The 6,130-nt window shown below is 44.1% G+C and overlaps 1 protein-coding gene across 8 annotated transcripts in view; it reads right to left on the reverse strand.

Annotated features, from left to right (window-relative positions):
• CHST9 (carbohydrate sulfotransferase 9) overlaps positions 1 to 5,551 on the reverse strand; it is an 89,254-nt gene extending 83,703 nt beyond the window's left edge. Inside the window, exons 1-4 of one of the 8 annotated variants that reach the window (XM_038128152.1) lie at positions 3,626 to 5,551; positions 2,846 to 2,987; positions 2,645 to 2,745; positions 540 to 666 (exon numbers count right to left, since the gene is read on the reverse strand). The gene's annotated coding sequence lies outside the window, so the exon portion shown is untranslated. The other 7 variants (XM_038128151.1, XM_038128157.1, XM_038128155.1 and 4 more) reach the window with 7 other exon arrangements.
• Positions 5,552 to 6,130: the final 579 nt, after the last annotated feature.

Genomic DNA, 6,130 nt, shown 5'->3' on the forward strand with positions numbered 1-6,130 from the left:
GTTCTGGGTGACATGGCTCCCCTGGGTGATACCTTGACCATCCTTGGTGGATGGCTCTTGCCATGAGGGAACTAATGTAGCCTGAGAAACTGCTCTGTGCCTTCCACCTGTGCTGGACTAGATTCTTGCTTTTGCCCAATGTCACCTCCATCTCTTTGGGATGTACGGACCCCACTGTCCCACCTGCTTGAACTCAAGATATGCACCCCAAAATTTGAAGTTCTTTTGAGTACTGGAGAGAGATTACTACATATCCTTATCCATCATGGAGAAGCAGTAAATCTGTCAGACAATAGGACTATGTGCCTTAGATGACAAACACAGCAAAAATTTAGAAATTTTACAGGTCTATAGTCATTCACTTCTGAGTCCAAATTGTTTAACATTTGTCAAATAGTAAGAATTTCAAGAATCCTCATTCTACTGATATAGAAACCTTGCATTTCCCCCATTGTGTTTTGGGATCAAATAGGTACATTCCTGTACAGAGCCAACAAAAGCATTTGAAACAACAGTCACCAAAATGGGGAAGAGTGTACCTCCTGCTTTTGGCATGATTCCTCCTTTCAGAACATCATCCAACTTTTTCTTCCTTTCAATCAAATATACGTGCAGCTGAGGAGAGGCACCTCAGCACTCAGGTACCATTCCTGACTCCTTCCTATTCTAGACCACACAAAACCAATGGCATCTGGTCAGTATGTTTGGTTAACTTTAGATTTCCTTGCCACCATAACCCTCACCATCCCTCAGTTCCAAAACCAAGGACATACAAATGCAAAACATTAGGTTACCCCCTATTTAGAAACCTTTCCTTTTAATTTCAGATTTTTTTTCCTTCACCTGGAAATCAAGAATATCAAGATGCAGGACTAACCAGAAAAATACAGATGAAAAAACTCAGACAATCTTTATAATGGTCAAAACAGTCATATTACTGTGGGATACTAAAAATTCCCACCCACTCAGTATCTCCTTAGACACAACTGAATTAATGAAAACAAAATGAGAAAAAGAACACAGAAAGCTACTGCAACTGCACAATTTTGGAGGTTTTTTTGGTGTTTTTCATTTTCTTCCCTCCTTCCTTACCTCAAGAAGCACTACATTTTCTGATACCTCCAGTGGAGTTATCATGGCAAGATAATTTTGCAGTGAGGAATGTTCTGCTGGACACTGGCCCAGACTACTTTCAGCTCAGTCAGTAGAAGGAAGCAAGGATATCTTCTCACTTCAACACTCCCCCTCCTCCCTCACTTCTCATCTGTTAGTTCATGTCCTACTTCACACGCAGATGATCCTCCAGGATCACCTTTCCACTGCCCACATCTCAACTTTCTGGCTTCACAACGACTAGCACAAGGCAGAGCTCCAGCTCTTAACAATGCTTGCACAGTTCTTCACATCAGGCAGTACTATTTTTTGTTCTGGTTTATTACAGAGGTTGCTAGAAATAAACATACAGTATTTGCTGTTTCCTATCTCCACCAAGTGACACTAAATGTTGTGGCTGGGTAAAGTCAAAGGCCTTACAGAAATTTGAATTAAGTGAGTAATCAAGAGATCAAGAAAACAGTGGTACTGAGAAACTTTGTAAAAAATTTTAAAAACGGAACCAACCAACCCCTCACCAAACACCCCACTAAAGCAAACAACAAAACCCAAACCAAACCAAAATTCCCATAAGGGATTTTTTCCACTCCATAGAAATTTAGTACGGGTATGCAGACGGCATATGGGCCCACTGTTACATCAGTTCTGTTGACACCTCAGCAACTTCACCTGAAGAGTTGCTTATAAGAAGACTGTGTAAAAGTATAATTGAAGACACCATCTGGCCTGCACAACTTTTATTACTGGCAATAACAGAAGATTACTACCTACCAACACCGCAAATCAAGTTAAGAGAATTTTGTATGAGTTCCATAAGACACAAATAATGAAATATTTTTTTATGAAATATATAGGGATTTCTCTTCAAAGGAGAGACCTGTTTTTATCAAAGTGAGTATTCTTACCTACTGCCAATCATGAAACAATAAAGCCCCTTTAAAAAATAGAGCTTAAAAATTTGAAATTTTATAGCAGTCAGGAAATTCCAAACATCAACATCACTAAAGTAACTTGCCACCCAGTCAACTTGTATGTATTTAACATTTTTCAGCTTCACTCTCCCTTGTTATATAGCAGACCATAATGTTGTTATAGCAATTACATTTTGTTTTAAATGCACTTTATAGCATACAACATGCTATACAAAATTAATAACATGGCAAAGAAAATATGGTTTGCATTTGATTTCACCATTTTAATCTATTAACATCACTAGTTCCTCATTATCCTATTGATGTATTTCCAAAGGAAAAAAAATCCATTTAATGAAACAATGGGCCTAAGTTAGACTCTGCTTCTGAGAACACATTTACCTAGTCCTGCTCCTCCACCATAAATCCTGCTAAACTTCAGACCATGTTGGTTTAATGCACATAGCAACTTGCACATAGACACCTGCAGATTAATTTAAAGCTGCAGTTTTAGACAGACAAAAGTTATGCTTGTGTTAAGAACAGATAAATGCCAAGTTGACCTACCCATGTGTATGCAGGTTGACACATCAGCATCATGGAAAGTTTTGGTTACTTACAGAGAACAGAGAAGACACTGAAATCAGCAGATCTGGAACTTCACCAGTTCACCAGGATATTCAGTTTCAAGGGTTTCATCCTACAGCTGCTGGACATCTTGCTTCAAAAAGGAAAAATCATTATTATTCTCAGTAACATTTGCTAGTCAGGACTGAGGGACCTCAGCAGAAAAAGGCAGGTTTGGCATGCTTAGCTCTTACCTGCCTGAAGCACTCCTGGGAATCAGCAAGCAGTCCCATGGAAGTTGCCTGGATTTGGGGAAGTTAAACAAACACTGCTCACAAGACAGCAACTTGATGACTCTCCGTCTTCTTACAGGATTATAGGTGGGATTTCTTCCCACTGTCAGGATAAGGAACATCAGCAAAAGCACTGTGTCAAAGCCAGATCTTCCCTTTTTTTGAACTGTTGAAATGACATGGTCTTATTTACGGACTGCAGAGAACCGAGGGGCTCTCAGCATGCCAACAAGACTCGTAGCCTACCCCAATCATTCACTCTACTGCTAGAAAACGCCCGGGCAAAATAACAGTCCATTTTTTTTATTTTGGAGACGTGCCACGAATTCCCGATTCCCGGTGTGTGACGAAGGAGGGGTGTGTGTGCGGGTGTAGGGAGTCGGCAGAAAAGTTGCTGGGTGCGCGGAGCGCAGCCCGCGCGGTGCCGCAGCGGGAGCTCTGCCATGCCCTCAACTCCTGGGGACAAGCCGCAGCCCCTCGGGGCCGCTCCCGGCGCTGGAGCCCCTCGCCGCGGACACGCCGGGGGCCGGGGCTGACCCTCACCCCCCAGGGCCGGTCCGCGCCGAACGTACCGGGACGGCCGTGCCGCCGCCTCCGGCTCCGCCGCTCCAGGTCCCGGCGCCGCGGGGCTGGGCGGCGCCGGCGGGGAGCGGCTGCTGCCGGGGCCGCGGAGGAGATCCGGCCGCAAGCTCGCCCACCCTCCCGCTCGTCCCAGGTGGGTCCCCGGCGGCAGCCCCTCACCTGCCCGCCGCTCCCGCCGCTCCCGGGAGGCGCTTCCGCAGCGGCGCCTACACACAAACTTTCCTCGCCAAACTTTGGGGCCGGGCGGGCTGGGGAGGGGCCCCGGCGGGCAGGGACACCCCCGGCAGCAGCGGGCGGGTCCCCGCGGGGCAGGTGAGTCTCCCCGGCCACCCCCGTGTGCGCCCGCTCCGCCCGTGACATCGCGCTCCCTCCCCGCCGCCCGTAGATGAAGAGCTTTGCTAAAAGGTTTTGTTTGCTGCTGCATATCCAGGGGTAGCTCTCCCTGTGTTGGCGAATAAATATGTCTAAGCTGCCAGGTAGAGGCAACTCATAGCTTTAATTAGCTACTAAAACAGGTAGTGGAGAAACTTTATTGTCGTCTATGGGAAACAGGATGACAGAGAAATATGTTTAATTAGTACTTATTGGAGCTTCACGTGTGCCTTGCAAACCTTATCTGCTTATTGTGACAATAGACCAACCATGTAGATAAATGGCATTACCTCTCCTTAACGGGAATATCGCTTTGCTTACATTTCTTCGGGGGAGTCCTTGAAGAAATAGCTCTTAGCCCTTGCTAAAGGTGAGGCAAGCACCGAGGAGTTCTGACTTTCTAAAGCCACGCTCAAACCACTTCTGTGTCCTCGCTGCAGGGCTGTGTTCCTAGAACTACCTCAGCAGACAGATACTTCTAAAATGCTCCCAGATTCACTGCCCCATTGCTCACTTACGGCATTGAGGCCTCTCCTAGAGTAACAGTAATGTAACCGTTTATGTTTCTGTAACATCTTTTACTCCCACAGGTTTCAAATCATCTCACACTGTTTAGACAGCACGCAGGGATCTCGTCCCCAGCCAGCGCAGCACCGCCTTCGGCAGGAAGCTGAACAACGCCCGCCAGCTGAAACCCAGTGTTTATGAGCAGAGGGTAGAGAGCTGGGTGCTGCTCAGATTTCCAAGGGGGTGTAACTAGGCAGAGAGTCTAATTACCCTGTCCAAAGCTTAGATGTTCGTTGAAAAGTGCTCCAGGATCTGTAACAGCCGTAGGCAGCCAAGACCTGTGTGCAGGAGCGTTCCCTTGGATTTTCAATTCAGGTGCTAAACTGTCCTGCCCCTGCTTAGTTTGGGTTGTGTGAATACATATAACCTCACCGTGGTGCTATACGTTTTCTCTGGTTTATCTCACTTCAGGGTCTCCCTAGTCACAGTTCATTATAGGAGCTAGCAGCTCAGAGAAAGCCTAGGGAGAGAAGATTTTTCCATTAAAGCCAACCATGGATCCATTTTAAAGTTCTAGTGAGTAATGACTATCACTCAGATGTGTAGCTTGTCTGGCTGCCTAGTAGGAGTAAAAGGGGAGGAAAGAGAATGAAGTAGAATATGGCATTTTTTTTGCTATATCAGGAGAGCTGAGCCTATTTCCCCTTTTAGACAACCTGGCAGGGATGTGATCCCATGTTAACCATATGCCTTAACAAAAAAAAAAAAACAACAAAACAAAACAAAACAAAAAAAAAACAGAAAAAAAAAAACTAAAACAACTCATATTTAAATTACGGATCTTTTAGTCCCTGATGGCCAGTGAGATTTTAGAGAAAAACAACATGCCAACTGAATTTTAGTTTCCTGATGTAATACACTCAGACGATTGTAATGAAGGTCACTGAAGCTTTATAGTAAGGATATAGAGATTAACCTTCTGGGTGTTGTAGATTTAATTTCACTCAGTAAGTACATGCAGCAAACATGTTTCTTCAGATTGATCTACTCAGGCTGTATCCATCAACTAAATAAACTTATATATAAAACTGAATAAATCAGATGCCTTTATTTTTATTTTTCTTCAGTTAATGGAATAAATTAATTGCTTTGGGATAAATACAAATCTTGTTTTACAACTTAGTAAAAAAAAAAACCCAACCAAACAAGAAAAACCACAAAGAACTCCAGACTAGTGCACTTAGTTTTGATAACACTTGTTCCACACAGATTGTCCTGGTGCAAAAAGTATAGTCCAGCTATTGATTTAAGAATCTTTACCAGATTAAAGATTAAAAATTCAACATGCAGGTGAAATTAGACACTGGATTAGGAAGCTCATCAACTATGTAATTGTAATCAGCACCTTCTGAAGCCTGATGTGTAGCAAAAAAGAAGCAAATTACAAAAGGGTGGCGGCAGTCTGTCTGTGGCAGCGGGGCTGGTGTGGAGCCAGCGCCTACATCAGAAACTCTGTTCTTGGCAGGTTTCTGCATGCTTCCCATGAATTCTGGTAGATGAGTAGCTCAAGAGTTAAAGGAGCAGCATCATCTTCTGAAAGCAGTGAGACAGCAGCCAGGTGGTGATGCCTTCTCACAGGAACAGGAGTGGTCAGTGCACTTAGAGAAGAAAGTTTTTTTTTTTGATTGTGAATCAAAACTGCAACCTGCCAAAAATTAGAGGTCAATTTGCTGAAGTAAAACAACCTTTACTCTTCAATAAAACCAATTTAGGCTCTTTTCACAC

The sequence above is a fragment of the Motacilla alba genome, chromosome 2 (assembly GCF_015832195.1).
Source record: "Motacilla alba alba isolate MOTALB_02 chromosome 2, Motacilla_alba_V1.0_pri, whole genome shotgun sequence".
Classification (NCBI taxonomy): Eukaryota; Metazoa; Chordata; class Aves; order Passeriformes; family Motacillidae; genus Motacilla; species Motacilla alba.